At 32.1% G+C, this 16,754-nt stretch overlaps 1 long non-coding RNA gene across 6 annotated transcripts; it reads right to left on the reverse strand.

The window, feature by feature from the left end:
• Positions 1–5,943: 5,943 nt before the first annotated feature.
• Positions 5,944–16,742, reverse strand: LOC112040930 (uncharacterized). Of its 6 annotated transcripts, none has more exons than XR_010627178.1 (8): positions 16,469–16,742; positions 14,198–14,278; positions 10,766–11,665; positions 8,729–10,309; positions 8,162–8,270; positions 7,706–8,059; positions 7,151–7,222; positions 5,944–7,050 (listed from the first exon to the last, which is right to left on the reverse strand). It is a non-coding gene; the product is annotated as an uncharacterized LOC112040930 (long non-coding RNA). The 6 variants fall into 6 exon arrangements; XR_010627180.1 differs by adding an exon at positions 15,109–15,251 and having other exon boundaries at positions 5,944–7,222; XR_010627179.1 differs by lacking the exon at positions 7,151–7,222 and having other exon boundaries at positions 5,944–6,192.
• Between the last annotated feature and the right edge of the window lie 12 nt (positions 16,743–16,754).

Raw genomic sequence — 16,754 nt, forward strand, 5'->3', positions numbered from 1 at the left:
GGTGTTGTCTGTTTCAGTTAAAAGTGGAGCTTTTCATGGGTGAGAAGGTAGACATTTAAGAGCATTCACATAAGGCTTTTTTTTTTTTTTTTTTTAACATTATATATTATTAAAATATTAATTTTTAATTGTTTATTTTTCTCCATACCTATCACTTATTATCTATTTTCTTCTTTCCTCTTTGATATACGTAATAAAAAATAAAAAAGTAAAATTAATAATACTAATGTATTTTTATACAATTTTATATATGTGAATGAACTTTAGACTTAATTAACTAAAATATAATATTTTTCTTATTATACAAGCACTCAAAATGCAAGTGCTCTTTATTAGTTCAAAATTGGACTTCAACAGTTCAACGTGAACCCCTCAACTCACTAAAACTCATTAAAAAAAAATTAAAAAAAAAAAAAAAATCTAGTAAGTAATGGAATTTCTAACACGTGGAAAATGGGTCAAACCCAAAACCCAATCCGACGCAAACAAGTTAGGTACAGGTTTGACCAATTGAACTGAGGGGTCAAAATACAATTTTTCCCTATACTCATTAAAAGTTTGTTGGCAATTTTTGAATGTACTTTAGATCATTTTCTCAATTTTTTAAATAATTTTTTTGGTAAGAACGTTTTAGTTTAATTTGATAGGTACATTCTAGTATTTCCAACAAAAAAATTTAGATCCAAATCCCCTTCCATAATTGTATCTATCAAATTACTCCTATTAAAATTTATTCTCATTTTTTATGGAAATTTATTGAAATTAATTGATCTAAATAGTTTTAAGCTGTATTATCTTGTGATATTATCTATAAATTGAGATATGGTTTTGTGCATGGTAGTTAGTTTTTATTGGTGTTCAATGCTTGTGTGTACATTATATTGTAGGAATCGTATTAAATTACTGTATTGAATCTATTGATATGTATTGTCTAGTATTTCATGTTTTTTCAATTGTCATGTTACTAATTAGTTGATTAAAATATTTTTAATATTTAGGTAAAAAACAAAGGGCTCATATAGGTTAATCCAAATTTTTATTTTGATTTTTCATAGATCTTAAAAAAAAAAAAAAAATAGTGACTTCTTTAAATTTAGATTTAGTATATCTTTGGATTCTGCGTCCACCTTTTGCATTTTGTGTTTTGCACTTTTTTTTTTTTTTGGGACCAGCGCCTCTTACACTGTTCATGAGATATAAACAATACATTAAGGCAAATGAATAGTAATTTAAAAAGTGAACAGTAACCAGAAATTATTTTTTTACTGTTTTCAATTTTCAGTTTTCAGCAAAATAAGTTGTATCCAAACACACCTTTAAATACTTTTGATCCGAACCCAATCTTGATCTGAATCTGTCGATCCAATCATGTCTTTATTTCTTTTTTGGTTAAACAAAGCTCATAATAACATTAATTAGAAACAATCATTATCAATCTATTTACAAAAAGCCCAACTTTATACTGGGCAGGCGATTCAAAATATGCAGAGCAGGTCCTTTCTTCTCATGTTCACATTCACGCTTCAATAACTTTAACCTCAATTATTACAAATATTGACCACATTTGTGTTTAGGTCAATCAATGCTTTTTACGCTGGCTTCTTTTTAGGTACAGCATAGTTCGCATGCAATTCTCTTCCACCAATTTCACTGATACAGTACAATGCGCATCCAGCACTTTCTGCACTATCTCTTGCCATCTTCCAAGAAATTGCTCCTTTGGCAGACTCCTCCTGGATACAAATATTTTAGATCATCTAATTTTTTATGTAATTTTTTTAAATTATTTGATCTAAATAGTTGCAAGTTGTATTATTTTGTGATATATCATCTATTAGTTGAGATATCTTTTTGTGCATGGTTGTGAGTTTTGTATTGTTGTGTGTGCGTACATATATATATATATATATATATTGTGTGGGGGATCATTATGTTTGCCTCCTTTCTCTTTAATTGTTTCGTTTGATTGTTTCATCTGTATACTTTTATTATTATCAGATTTTATCTATAGGGTTCATGAGACTAAAACTAAAACCAAACTTTTTAGTGTGACCAATTTGATTGTAAATATTGTAAATACATATTTAGTCAAATATATATAATTATATTGCATAAGTGATTGCAGAAGAAATCATTAATTGAATTAATCCCAAATTTGAAAGAAAAATACTTATATATTTAAAACCTTTATAAGTTGTTGACTATTCATGTATCATATAATACAAGATATTATATGTGATATATACAAATATTAAAAATCTAAGTCAAAAATACTATTCTAATTTTGAAAAAATATATTTATGTAAAAATAAAATAAAATGCATGTTAATGGGATTTCTACCATGTACAAAATAATGCATCACAAAACTAGGCTCAATGGGTGAGGTAAATAGGCAACCTTGTAAGGTCCCAAAGAAAAAAGGCCTCTAAATTTTTACCAATATTGATATCTTTGTACCACTAGAAGTATTAATTAAGTCTTACAATTCACTAATAAATAAAAGATAGTTTTAAAAAAAAAAAAAAAACTATTTAAAGAAAACCTTTTTCATTGGATGTGACAATTCGTTTTTCTTAGTTTTAGAGTGAAAGAACTCATTTAATCTCTCACACACAAATACTAAAAAAACTCATTAATTTCCCACAAGTAAATAAATTTATACTCAAATTTTATTTAAAGATTCAAATGTAGAATTTTATTAAAAATTTTAATCATAATTTTTTAATATTTTTTTTCTTCACTCAAGAAATAGTTTTTAATTTAGTTCTATAGGCATTGAGTAATACAATAAATTTGTTTTAATTTGTTATTTTATATTAAAAAATAGATTTTAAATAATAAAAAAACCAAAAGTTAAGTAAATCTTCAACTTTATTTGAAGAAGTTGCCTTAGACTTACACCCCACAATGTCTTAAGTGAAGAATACAAAACTGTAACCTAATTCAACCCAACTAAATCTTCATTTCTCCTCAATTATTACTACCGATTCCATTGTCAGTTGATAGTAGACTCACACAATCATACTCACACGGGCACTTTCTTCTTTATATATTGTCGTCTCATCTTCGAAGAAATTGCAGGCTCGTTTGATAATATTGTTCTAGTAACGTTATTTGTATTTTTTGGAAATACATGTGAAAATTGAAAACTGTTATTTAAGTTGTGGTACCAAACACCCCCTGCTCCTCTAGCAGACTCCTTTTAGATGCCACTACTTGGAATAATAATTTTTTGATCTTTAGTCCATTTTTATATTGATTAATCAATTAATTTATACGTTTAAGAGAGAAAAACTCATGGATTGATCTAAGCTAGAAGACAGACAAAACAAATAAAAATTCTAACCCAACTTCACCTTCACGCTTGAATAATTTTCAGCCTTGCATTATTGTAACTTTTGACCACTTTTGCCATTGCTCAATCAACACTTTGCACTTTATCTTCTTCAGAAAAAAAAAATAATATAATTTTTTTATTAGTGTAAATATGTTATTTAAAAATATTTATATTTTTAAAAATACAACATCATTTTAGTATACATACGGAAAGCTCATCACAGTAATTGAAAATATTCCCGGACTAACATATTCATAATCTGTACAAGCTAATCTATACAAAATGTTTGATTTCTTCAAACGTGTTTGACAACTTGTGGCTACTATAGTTTGGAAGCAGCTTATTTAGCTGAAATTAAAAACATTTTGCTAAAATTACTGTAGATAAAGTTGAAAAGTAGCTGAAATAATACAGTAAAATCCATGAATAATATCAAAAAATGCCATAGAACCCATAAATAATAGCAAAAATAAATTGAATAGTAGCAAAAATAAGTTAAATTGTAAAAAATAAATAAATAAATAAAACTAGCTTTTTAAACCAATGCCAACGCAACTTCTATATCAAACCAACGTACATCTCTAACCATCACAAAAGTCATATACAAAGTCTATAATAAGCTAATTCCATAACTCAATATTTTTCATAGTTAAGTCATCAAGAACATCTACCATTGGATTAGGTATATCCGGAGTCAACTTGACTGGCTTTGGTCAATAAACATGTAGTAGTCTTCCTCATGTGGCACTTCCTGCTCTATCTCTTGTCATCTTCCAAGAAATTGCTCCTTTATGTCATTGTATCTTGATAGTATACACTCTGCATGGGGCACCTTCTGCAATAATCTATCTCGTCTTCTTCCAAAAAATTGGAATTATATTTTGATCTTTTATCCTTTTTTATATTATTGATTAATCCATCAATTTATCTTAATGATTAAGAGAGAAAAACTCACGGATTGATCTAAGCTAGAAGTACTAGTGACTCCCTTTAATACAGGTAGTTTTAATTTGATCCAATCTTGACCTTAATCTATTAAGTTCAAACCAAACTCAATCGTGTAGCCAAGACAGACCCAAAAATAAAAAATAAAATAAAACCCGACTTCACCTAACGCTTGAATAATTTTCACCTTCACCTTCACGCTTGACCACTTTTGCCATTGTTCAATCAACACTTGCCCTTTATCTTCTTCTGAGGTATTTCACATCCACTTGTCTACGTTTGAGTCTTGATGCCTTCATCATTCATGCCACTACGTTTAATGCTTATTTGTACGAATAGTGTTTATTGCACACAAACTAACTCACACAGTCTTGCATGCACGTCCAAACTACAGAACTTGTGCAAGTCATGATTTTTAATTGTGTGCCCCAAAACTGTGTGAATTAGTTTGTGTGCAATAGCTTTTACCCAATTTGATCTTATTTGCTTTTAGAAGCCCCTTTCTTCACCATGATGCCTATTGCTAATGTACCAGAGATTAAAATAAATAAAATAAAATAAAATAAAACGGATAAGGCATCAGAATATGATGAAGTCACTGCCTATCCAATATTATTCCACTTGATTATCAGAAAATTATCAAGGATAAAAATAAACAAAAAAAAAATAGAAAGAAAACTTAAAAATAGAAAAATTTCTCACCGAAATCCATAACTTGATCTCAGGAAAAAAAAAATGCATCAAATTCAAGTCTCAAGTTGCTTTTCCTTATTGGCCTCTCCAATTTCTTGCACAACTCTAAAGACAGAATTTTAAATTTTATGTCGTTTTTATTTCTGAAGTTTGAGCATTCAAATAAAGATATATACAGTGATAATCAATATGTAAGGCTAATCACAAATGCGTACCTCATAATCTAGAAAAGTGTTGAAGCCACTGCTATGGAGACTTTAAGTAGGAAGCCACAACATAAGATTTGAAAAGTGAAAGAATTGTCATTAATTCTGTACATTCAAGAAAGAATAGAACTATTTCTCATTATATAGATGGGAAATGGATGCAGCCATGGCATGAAGTGTAAATGCTAGGAAAGCCTTGGCCTTACTTCAGGGGCGAAACTACACTGCCCCCCTAAATTTAAAAAAAAAAAATTTATTATTATATATATGTGTATTAATTTTAGCAATTTTGTTCTATAAAAATACATTTTATTTCCTTTTAACAATATTATTAATTCTTTTAAGAGTAATGCTATACTCACAAACTTTTTTATAACATTTTTACAAACCTTTTTGGTAGCAAATTTTTATTGGTTTGCATATGGGCACACCATTTACATCATTTTTTTACTTACTAGTAACAACTTATTACATAAGTAATTTATGAAAAAAAAACTTGCAACTCTAGTATTTTCCTCATTTTAGTGACCATAAAAAAATTTATAGATGTAAAATCTAAAACAAAATATTCAAGCCAAAAAAAAAAAAAAAAAAAAAATTAGCTCAACAACAAAAATTACTAGTAAAATTTATAGATGTAAAATCTAAAACAAAATATTCAAGCCAAAAAAAAAAAAAAAAAAAAAATTAGCTCAACAACAAAAATTACTAGTAAAACTAAAAACAAAATTAAGCTTAATTAACTAATTTTATCCAAAATAAATAACCTTGCCAAAAAATTCTAAACAAAAGTAATTTTGTTCTTAACTACAAAAAGAAGAAAAAAAAAAATCTCAACAACTAAGTGGCAGAATTAGAGGTTGAAATCACTGCATACAGCTAACAGTAAAACCGCCCCCTAACTTAAAGTTCTGGCTCCATCCCTGCCTTACTTGATGCTTTGTCGATGGTGATACCTAATATACCCAATCAACAATTGCAGATACATTCAAATTACGGTTCTAGTTGACCTACAACCAAAAATTTTTGAGGAAAAATAATAAGAAAGAAAACTCAAAACAATAAAATTAATGTAGCTTGAGAATCACAACAATCTTGAAGGAATCCAATCATGAGTATCAAGTTGTAACCCCCTTGTTCAATTTGTTTTGAATATCAAGTTGTACTTCCATATAGTGTACACTGTACAGTAAACCGAATATTAAGTTCATCTACAAATATAATCAAAATAGAATAAACAATTTGTCACAGATTTTCACTCAAGTTCAGAACTAACTTCATATGAATTCAGAACATTAACAAACGTTGGTGAAGTTTCAAAATTTGAATAGATGAAGAGCCCTTACCAATGAAGACAATACAATAGTAACTAAAGATCCCTAAGCAATGTATACATTGTTAGTAGACCAGATTAAACAACTGTTCGTAGATTAGAATAAACACACATCACACAAATAATCTCAAGAACTTAAGAATTGATTGTCCAAAAGAATATACCAGATTTCTGCTGTAGGGAGGAATTTGAAGATCTAAGTATGCTATTCAGGAGAATATGTTGCACTATATGAGCACACGATTTTTTTAAAAAGAAAATTTTAAGTATATTATAAAAACATAAGTGCATAAGCTAGTCTATCTCAAAGTGATATGTTAAACAAAAGGACATTTGAGAAAAAATATCAATTTTAGATCTTTTGAGCTTAGAATAAGAACCAAGTGTTTATCAAGATATTTGGAACATGGGCAATCTTGAACTATCTAGCTGAAAAACATGTCCTCTAGTTGAAAAATAAAGGAATACCATCATCTGTCATTTAGTGAGGCACCAGACCCTTACCCCTGCTGGTAGATATCTCAGCTTCTTGCAACTATTTAGAGACAGGTTATCAAATAAATGAAAGGTTCTCCAAATATAGTGGGAAGTCATCCGCTCTTGTTAACTCTTTGATTTCAAAATATGTTACTTACGCTTGTTGGGATAGATGAGGCAGCAACTTGAGCTTAGGCCACCACCCACATATTGTTTGATTTGTGTGCAACCTAAAATGTCTGACACCCTTTAAACAAAAAAGAAAAGAGAGAGAGAGAGAGAGGGAAACAAGCTCCTTTAACAATACAAAATATAATTTTTCTTTCTTTTATGGATCCAGATTACAGTACCAAAGTCAGATAACACCACAATGCAGAGTATGTAACTGAAAACTAATAATGAGTATGCGTTTCAGTATTAGGCACATTTACTTTTGCAACCCTGAAAAGAATCTCCCCCCCCACCCCCAAAAAAAACCCCCCTAATTTAACAGGACATGAGAATCTTTAGTAATAGAGAAAACATAGTAAGATTTTACAAACTGTAATCCAGTCTCAGCTTTAGATTTTAAAATGAAACCCGAGAATAGATCCTTTTGATTAGAAAATGGGGAAAAAAGAAGTTCCAAAATGAACATGTAAAAGATTAAATTAAGAAATGGATACATCATACTGAAGAACTCCATATAGCGTGTGCAAGGTCATCAAAACTACCTATTGCTGTTGATTTGCCACTGAAACATAAAGAGCAGACAAATTTGAGAAAGAAAAACAAATTTAGTAAATAGTACAGAAGATTGAAAAAAGAAAAAGGAAAGAGCAATAATAAACGATAGAAGAGAAGAAGAGAGAACTCATAAATTTTATCTCTGGGCCACTCAACTACTTCTACCTCCTTTCAAAGTGAACAGCAACAATATCCAGCTTTGGCTGTAATCTAAGGTTTTACAAGTGTACAAGTTAAAATAAATCCTCAACCACTGACAAATCTTCCACGTAGCTTTTTCTAGAGAGGGATTGCACATCTATCTTTGCTGGATAGTAGTGAAACAGATCTGCCTCACAACTCTGGAAAGGCTTTAACATCATCAATATTAAATGAATTTAACTGGAGATATACATAAGTACCAATTTAAAAAATATGAAATGACATTAAAGTTACAAACTCACCTCATAATTTGCAGGTTCTGGTATTTGCCAAAAGTAGGGGAAGAAAATTGTTCCTGTCCTTACACCGCCCTAACTGAGTTCAGCAGAATATTTCCTATTCCTTATTTCCCTGCATTGGATTTCATCATGGAGAGCACATTATGGCTAGTATTGATGTAAAAGTCTATTTTTTTTCATTTTAGAATAAGACATAGGTGCTTGGTAATTTGTTATCCTTAATTTCCGTTTTCCTATAGATATACTTTTCTGAACTTCTTAGAAAGCACTGACCATAAAATATACATAATGCTAGAATTTTGAACTACAATTAAAAGCTAGATTTCAAGAAAAGAGCGCAATTATTAGGACAATTATTAAAATTATAGAGGAAAAATTCATCATTGGCTAAAGCTCAAGTAATATTGGGAAAATATCAATAATTTTGTGTGAGTTATAATGGATTTTATAAAAATAAAAAATTATCTTTCATGCATTATATTATGCTGGGGGAAGGGCAATAAAACAAAAAAAACAAAACAAAACAAAACCTTCACAAGAATGAGAGTTAGAGAGCTGAAGGACCCAAACCTGTTCATGCATTAGTGGACCGCAGTTGAAATACAAGTACCAAGTTTTCCTATAGACAACATCATGCCCAAATTTTATGAAAAATTTGAAGAAAGGTGAATATATTAAGGAAGGAATATCATATAGTTTATTAATAAAAGTTTGATATTTTATTCTAAAAAGGAAAAAAATACTAGTATTGGGGAAGAGAGAGTAGAAAGTCAGTTTTGGATGGAATTACCACCAGCTTGTTCTGATATCACATGAACTTCAAGATGCTACTAAATGGATGACATAACAGTCTATCTGCTTTAGATGACAATAATGGAAACCTGGGGAGTTACCTTTGGCACATTCTTCCTTTGAATGATGACAATCTTGGACAATAAAATATCTAATAGCTCCCATAATGTGGGAGCACATGCATCAGCTATGCCCAATCAAAATTGCTGTATGCAACTCCTAAATAGAATTTTCCGTTGTCTTCTAGGGGGGAATATTAATGCCGTCAGTAAGATAAAAACAATTATAATTTCACAAATGCAAAAGGAATCTTTCCTGACTATGTACAAAGCATTATAATATATAATGATTATTCTGAATAACCATCTCATATGAAAACTAAGCAGTAGTATACGAACCAAGCACAAAAGATTCCTTAGTTTGTCATTATTCATGTATGTTGAGTACAAAGTATAAAGACTTAAGTTCTTCAAAATTTGAACCCATAATGAAAAACAGACCTACCCAAGCATTCAGAAAATGGGAAAAAGCATGTATAGAAAAATTCCATCATAAGTATCACTCTACGATCAAGCAAAAGAATAATAAGTTCCCTCTTTAACCTAAAGAAATCCTAAACCTCTTATGAGTGTAAGGAACATCTATACTATCAAAAAATCTCAAATGCCTAATTTAATGAGCTCGACTTTAAAGTTTAAAGTTTAAAGTTTCTATATGGAAACTCTTAATGTATACACCCTGTGTTCTCTATGATTGAATAGCTAAATAAAGAACACCTGATGTTGCTAGATTCGTTAGAGAGAGTAAACTCATCAATGATTTTAGAAAGAAAAAGAGGAGGTTGGTGATAACTTGCCAAAATTAGTTATCTTCACAGTTATTGAATTGCATCATTACAATATGGTCTCAATTGTAAAAGTTTGAGCAATACTAGATTTGATGAGTTCTTACCCTAGTTGATGATAGACTACCACCAACACTTATCATTCAAAAATCACGAAAATATATTGAATTGACAAATTTTCTTTTTCTTTTGCAATGTAACAGGTTAGTAAACATTGTAGGAAAGGAAAAATGATAGGGAAGAGGGGGTCAATGGCATGAATAGTATTTTTTTTTGGATTGAATAAATACTTTATTAGTTAGAAGAGAATATTTGAAAACGTACCAACTTTAACGATATTATTTAGCACTAAAGGCATATCCTTAGGTCACAGTTACCTGCATTTCATTTTTCACAATATATTTAAGCTTTCATGAACTAATGTGGGATGCATGTACTTAAACAAGGCACCTAATGCTTGTGCACAGGTCTCCCGAACAGGAGCAACAACCTGATCTGATACATAATCACCAAATCTGCAATAAAATAAAATAAAATAATTGAATTTACTGATATACGAATACACAAACACAAACACAGATCAGAAATATATATAGTCTACTATTCCGAATAGATTAAGTGACTGTTTGGATCCGGCTGAAAAATCCAGCGTGTCTGCGTCTGGCGTTTTTCTTTTTCTTTTTTTTTTTTTTTTTGGATGCACATGTTTCTGGGTAGGAGACAAAGTTACTGTTCACGCACACAAAGTACTGTTCACTCACTATTCATGGGACCCACAACCACTTTATTCAGAAAAAAAATAAAATAAAATAAGTTTCACGGCACTATTCACACATTTAAAAATTATTTTGCTACAGTGCTTTCAATTTTCAGTTTTCAGCAAAATAAACTGTATCCAAATGGACCCTAAGAGGAAACCGAATCACTCAAGTATGTAGTTCATATATAAATATACATATATCAAACCGTACAGGTCAAAGACACAATAGATGAATTGCACATTCTTGAAGAAATTCACAGTTTTTTAGCCACGAATTCCTAGCTACTTTAACAAAGTTCATCAGCTCACAATTTTCAGGAATATTTTTCAGCATATCTGCTTTTCCAATGGAAACCTTATCCTCAGCGTAACCCTTCATCTCTGCAGTATCAGCAGCATCTTTACACATATATCATGCACCATCAAGAAAAGATTCTGGCTCAGCCTTAACAAAAGTAACATTCAACTGGCCATTATCCAGCCCAAAAGGCCAATTCCACCCATGATCAACCTCCATGCAGACATCAAAATTACCAACCTCACTGTAAGAGACAATATTGGCCATTGTGTTGAGGATGACACATCTTCAAACTTAGGCCTCCTCAGATTTGGCTGAAGCCCATCTGATGAAACTTGCATATTCAAATCAATCAATCAAACTCTCTCTCTCTCTCTCTCTCTCTTCATTGTATTTGATATACCTTGATCTTCTACTTCAACAAAAACTGCACCATCCCAGCTCAAGTCAGGCATAAACACCCCAGCAGAAGCACCTTGTTGAGTAAAAATTTCCCTCAAGGCCATGACACTACCACAGCGAACCTCCCAAACTATCAACATATATAGTCAGAGAAACTACCACTTGAAAATGAAAAGAAATATCAAAGAATAAGAAGCATAATGACCCCGATGAAAGATCTATCTTGTGAACCCACAACACCCTCCCCTCCTCCCCAACCCCAACCAAAAACAAAATGGTAGAAGGGGGAAAAAATCGCTTGCCTGGATCTAAAATATCAAGGATGAGTTGCTCAAAAAAACTATGGAAGGGCCACCACCCGTCTCCATCATGCTCCAAGCTGTCTTCGTCATTATTAACATCCAAAAATGGCTGCATAAGAAGCCAAAAGCAAAAGTTTGTACCTTATAATATGCAAAAGCCAAAACATAGAATGGTAATAAAAAAAACAGTGCTTTGGCACCAAAACAGAGAATGAATAATATAATACAATGTTGAAGCTCTAAACAACAAAACAACATGTAGCTGAAGATATCCACAATGCACAGAAAACCAAAACTGCAGATCTTCAAAAAGATCTTAATACTGACTGCTAAGAAAGCCATTTTATCCTTAGAACATTAGAAGAATGCATGGCTAACTGGTATTGGTTTTCTGAGTAACAGTAGAAATTTTATTATGTTTTTGGGCATTACACAGTTCCAGGCATATTTCTTATACTTGTATTTAATTTTCAGTGTCAAATGTAATTTTTTAATTTTCTGGTTTGTAGGAAGCGCTGTTCCGACAGTCCATTGGCTCTTATTTTGGTTTTATTTGAGTTTAATTATTTAGTTTGGGCTCACAAATGAAAGTCCTTGGAGTCCAACTCTTATTAGGAGTCAAGAAGTACAAGTTGCACTAGAATTAGGTATTAGTCATCTATTTATATGTATGTAATACTTTCTATTCATGAGGAAGTTTCATAAATTTTCGGTAGCTATGAAGCTTTGTTTAAGGTTTGTGGGATACAACCTTTTCCAAGTTGTGATACCGAGGAAATTCTAGATGTAATGTCTAGAAGTTTACATTTTTGTCCTTCCATTTCCATCAAATTTAAACCTAGCAAACACACATTGATTTATCACCTTTAAAATCCTAAAATCAAAAACTTCAAAATCCTAAACCACTAATCCATCAAATAGTTCCAAATAACCCAAAAAACAGCCCAATTACCGTTCAAGGGTTACTGCTCACATCCCTGTAAAAGCAACCCATCCCTCAGGCTTTCAGCCTGGTTTCATCCTCAAGACCTACTATTCTTTTTCGCCATTAGAAACCCTATATTCCTTGCAATTTTGCAGCCTTTTTCCCACCAAAACCTAACCCTAATTCCTCAAAATACAAGCTGAACAGAGTTTCCATACATAATTTGACTTTGTTTCCCGTTGTCCTAAGTCAATGAGACAGAAAATATTATAGAGAATTACAAAGAGGTACACTCAAGCAACAAATTTACATAACAGTAGTAGACCAATAAATAACTCATGTTGAGAAAAAATTTTATTCTCTCAAACAGTAGTAGATGCATTTGTGGCAGATCATTTGTGTAGACAAAATGGGGATCTCCATTGCAATGTGCTTTTTATAAGATCAATTCAAGATCAGGAATTGGAGAGCTTACAATCTTTCTTTTCTCTTCTATACTCCACTAATATTGGCCAAAATGGGGAAGATAGAATGGTGTGGTTGCCTGCCAGGAATGGTTCTTTTGAAGTTAAGTCATATTATAAAGTTCTAACAGCGAGAGGAAGTCGTTCTTTCCCTTGGAAAAGTATTTGGAAGGTGAAGGCTCCTTCTGAGGTAGCTCTTTTCACTTGGACAGCCACTAGCGGAAGATCCTCACATTGGATGACTTGAGGAAGAGGAATAATATTTGTGTTGATGCTGCATAAGAATAGTTGGAATCGGTGGATCACCTCCTTCTTCATTGTTCTTATGATTATAGTCTATGGACACTTAAGGTTTGCACGGCTAGTGTTTCTTGGCTTATGCATAAACAAGTGGTGGAGTTGCTAGCTTGTTGGAACAGGGGTGTTGGTTGGCATCAAACAGAAATTTTTTTGGGAGGGGGGCTATTCTACTGGGTAGTGCACTATTTGGAGAATGGAACCATCAAACTCTCAAGGGAGAGGAAAATCACATCCTTAAGTTGAAATGATTCTTTTTGCTATCCTTGAGTTCAATGGATGACTGCTATGAGTGGTCTCTCTATTCCTTTCCTTTTGGATTTTTTAGATTTATGTAGTTTTGATTAGCTTTTTGTTTCCCTTAGTACACTGCCTGTGTACCAGGGGAGCAGTGTTATCAGTACTTTTTCATTTTTTTTAATAAAGTTTTATTTACACCTAAAAAGTAATAGTTTTCAGAAGATCTTTCTGGGCGAAACTCTTCTTCATAATGGACTGAGAAAGTCTCGTGTAGTTTTCTGAAATTCTTTTTTTTTTCTTTGATTGGTAGTTTTCTGAAGATCTTTCTTCATAACACCTCTTGTCCATAATGGACTAACACAAGCAAGCACCGTCTCATAACTTCAATTTCTCTTTCTTTCTTTTTTGGAATGTTGGGGAGAGGGGGAGCTACAACAAAATTGATAAGAGAAAAAAAGGAAAGACAAAAGGTATACATGATGTATAAAAAGGCTTACCTACAGAATACCTACACAATACGCTGGTCTATATAATCTAGAATAAATGAAAAATTCATGCAGCCAAATGCAAGAATCCACTCATACAAGGATCTCAAAAATAAAAACTTAAGCTCAAGCCCGAACAGCTCAACACCACTATTTTGTGCATGGAGAAGTAGCCAAATGCAAGAATCCACTCACACAATGATCTCAAAAATAAAGACTTAAGCTTAAACCTGAACAGCTCAACACCACTACATTGTGCGTAGAGAAGTAGCCTCCCAAACTGGGCCATTACCATGCTGTCCAATTATACCCTTCGAACAAAGAACTCACAATAAGCAATGAATACATCACCAACTGAATCACAAATAGAGAAAAGGAAAAGACAAAATATCTAGTAATAGGGATCAATCATCCATATTAATCGACACAAATAACCCATCTGGGTAAGAAGAAAGTGTAGACTTCTTTAGTGGGTGTCAATGTGTCATTATATCATCAAGTTATTTAAATTCAAATGCTTGAGGTCACATGGATGCCCTCATGATACAATTGCAACATAGTCGATTCTTACTGGTCAACATCAAGAATCTTTCTATAATGTTTTTGGATGTCTCCGGTGCAAATGAGAGAAATTCTTTGGATTACATGCACTGTTAGATAAGGCTTGACCAAAACCTAACATCTAGAAGGCATATTACACTGGACACCAAATCAATTTGCTATTTAAAGGCTAATGAAGAATCAGCAAACCATCATCGTACGCACTACCCCAAATGAGACTTGGTCTTATTCTTTGGGAAGATGCATATGCCTTCTATAATGCCTCTATCGCCATTAGTTAATGGGTAGACATACTAGCTTGGTCTTATAAGTGGTATACACCGTGAAATATTGCACCTATGGCACTACTCACCTAGTGGCTTTTTTAAGCACAAGCATTTTATAATTCAATCAACATTATGCAACAATATATATGTGTGTGTGTTAAGAGTTCTAGTTATTTTTTATATTAGCAAGTTAATAGGGTAATTTTTCTCTTCCTTCTACTTCTCTCTTAACCCTTATTTTCATAGTTTACAACTCATACAACAGCAGAAACCCCGCTAATGAAACTAAAATGCATGTAATTAGATGAACACACCTTCAAAATGCATGCCATAGTCACACTTTCTAAATTGCTGCTGTGATACATCTCACTCTAAAATGATTGTCACTTGCACTGAGAGTTGCTCCCTTTAAGGTGGAACCACTAGAAACATGCTTCACATCTAATCACTTAACCAGCTGGAAGCCATTAACAAAATTCAATATATGCTACAGTTTCACTATATCCTAGAAGCCATTGACAAAATATATTAGTGGCTAAATACAATTTATTTATGTCAACCCTAGAATTCCTGTATATCCAGAATCAACAATCGCCTGTAATGAGGTTGTCACAGTATTCAAAGAAGCAAATTTTTATTTTTGATAATGTAGGAAACCCTTCTAAAGAAGAGCCCTTTGGACTCACCTCCAGCAAGTAAAACCTATGGGCAACTGACCATACCCACTAAAACCAGTTGTTGGGTGACCAGCATTCACCCCTGACAAGGTAAGCAGAGATATTCAAAGAAGCAACTTACCAAAAGCATTCATTAACAAAGACTATTTAAAGAACTTCTTATTGTACAAATGAAAGCTATCTATATAATCTCTTTAGGTGGCAAAGACCTTAAAACTTCTGCCTTGCCTCATGGGAGAGCATAAACTTCAGGTCTACCTCTCATTAAAAAGCATTAGGTGAAAGAAAGTGTCATTTATCCAATGATCTGGTACATGGCTTCAGAGGCCACCTTCAGCACTAAAGACCAAACTAATTCTTGTATATTTTTCTTTAAGGTTTACTGTCTCTTTCTTCAACAGACTCAACAACATAAGTATGCTTAGTAAAATGTAAACAAAATAATTCCCTGACATTAAATTCAAACATTTGACTTATTGGCACTAACATCTTCAATAGAAGATTAACTCCGAGAGAAAAAGGAGAAAACTTGTATATAGAAGGCATAAAGCAATACTTCTGCTTTAGCATGTCAAAAGTTGAGTTATTTGATGCTGAAACATCATGAATAAACAAACCATTATATGGATGACTAAAAGAACTTATACCCATTTTCATATAGGAACCAACTTTGCAGTATGCATCTCCATTATCACTTGTCTAGGCATCAAAAAGACTTTTTTAACACTTGTGACAGTGTAGATGTACTAATGAGTGGCACAAGTCAGCATAACCTTTGAACAACCATATGGTAATTTTATGCTTTCTTGGAGTAGACCCATTGAAATCATGTAATTTTTCCCTGAACCCGAAGAAAAGAGTGTGCTTTTGTTGATTAAGGAATAAATTAATTCCTCTCAATTAAAAGCCTAATATTATATGATTTGCCACGGAAAAAATATGGCAAATCAAAATCTCAAAACCCAAATCATAATTCTAACAGTAACAGATAAAATACCTGAATTAGAGTTCATCTGAATCTCTGGCCTCTGCTATGCACAGAAAATCTTCTCATCTGGTCTCCTCTCCCTCTCTCTGCAAGCCTCCCTCACTTCTTTCAAATTTCAAACCGTGCTTTGGGCGTCTTCGAGTTTCTCTTAAGTTGAATATGAAACGCACCGTTTAGACTCACCCAAACTTTTTTTTTTTTTTTTAAAGAAACAAACTATCTGCTAAACACATCTAAACTCCGATTACCTATACTTGATTAAACCAAAAACACCATTCCTAAGTCTCTTCACTCT

Source organism: Quercus suber, unplaced genomic scaffold, assembly GCF_002906115.3.
Source record: "Quercus suber isolate HL8 unplaced genomic scaffold, Cork oak 2.0 scaffold_1023, whole genome shotgun sequence".
NCBI classification, from domain to species: Eukaryota; Viridiplantae; Streptophyta; class Magnoliopsida; order Fagales; family Fagaceae; genus Quercus; species Quercus suber.